A 715-nucleotide genomic window follows, 5' to 3' on the forward strand; every position below is an offset into this window, starting at 1 on the left:
CACTCTTTCTCTCCCTCTCCTCTCTCCATGCTCAAACTCTAGCAAAATTGAAAATAAAAATCTTTCTCCATCTCTCTCTTGTAAAATAAACTTTAAAAAAAGAAAAAAAAACAGTAGGACATGGGCAGGTGCACATAAGCCAATGTTCAGGGCGTCCCAGGCCTGAATTGTCGCTCGCAGGGAAATGTCCCCTCTGTGCACAGGTCTGAAGATTGGGAGCCAGAAGCGAAGGAGTCCCAGTCCAGGGCCGGCTGCCAGGGAGAGGGCCTGCAACTCTAATTATGCTTCCATTGGTCCGGGATGGGAGAGCTTAATACTTCCAGAGTTTTAGGCTCAGGCTTCCCCAGAATAAAAGGTTTTTGTTTTGAGTTCCCAAACTTTCAATTTTAAAAGCGAAAGAGCAAAGTCAGCCGGTGGGCGACAGGCAAGCCACGTCCTTGTCATCAGGAGACACGTCGCACGGCGATTTGGAAATGTACTCTGAACCCTCTGCTGGGGCTTTTTGCCTGATTACTTCCTTAGTAAGCGCCAGGAAGGGTGTGATTTAAAACGTAGTGTCCAAATTCTTCTTTTCTTTTCTTTCTTTCTTTTTTTTTTTGAAGAGGTTTTTTTGCTATAGGGCGCATGCGCTCGCCAGACAGACAGAGAGAGACATAGAGACAGAAAGCGAGAAATCACCCCCCAGGGGGGATGGTCACGCAGCAATCCCTTCTCC

The sequence above is a fragment of the Tupaia chinensis genome, unplaced genomic scaffold, assembly GCF_000334495.1.
Source record: "Tupaia chinensis unplaced genomic scaffold, TupChi_1.0 Scaffold143923_1, whole genome shotgun sequence".
NCBI classification, from domain to species: Eukaryota; Metazoa; Chordata; class Mammalia; order Scandentia; family Tupaiidae; genus Tupaia; species Tupaia belangeri.